We start from the raw sequence: 512 nt of genomic DNA, 5'->3' as shown, positions 1-512 counted from the left end.
TGTGATCGACAAAGTTAACGAGGTACCGATTCCCAAGGCGGTCCCTTGGCATCATCGGCCCCTTAAGATCTGAGCAAATCACATTGTCGGTGCGATCAATCGGGGAGTGCACACCCGTATCTTTCTTTGACTGCGCGTTCTTGGTTTGCTTACATTGGGCGCACGTGACGCACACCATGCGTCGACAGTCCGTGAGCTGGATTCCAGAGCCGGGCTCGAGCGCCAACCTCTCGACTGTGTCGTACGATAGGTGCCCGAAACGCTGATGGAAATGCATGTGTGTTCCACTTTGCACGTTTTCTCTGCGCTCCTTCGCATAAGTAATCGATGCCACGATGGAACCAGCCTTGCTAATGCCGTCTCGTTCGGCTTGCACTTCTACAACAAGCACGTTGTTCTGCATTGCCACATTAAAGACGACGTCGCCGGTGTTGAGCGATCTGGTCGTTCGCCAATCGTTTTCGTAAGCAAGCTTGTATCCCTTGAACTCGAGCTTGCCGTACGACAATATT

The sequence above is a fragment of the Plasmopara halstedii genome (genome assembly GCF_900000015.1).
Source record: "Plasmopara halstedii genome assembly, contig: Scaffold_323, whole genome shotgun sequence".
NCBI lineage: Eukaryota > Oomycota > Peronosporomycetes > Peronosporales > Peronosporaceae > Plasmopara > Plasmopara halstedii.
This window is presented reverse-complemented; position numbering follows the sequence as displayed.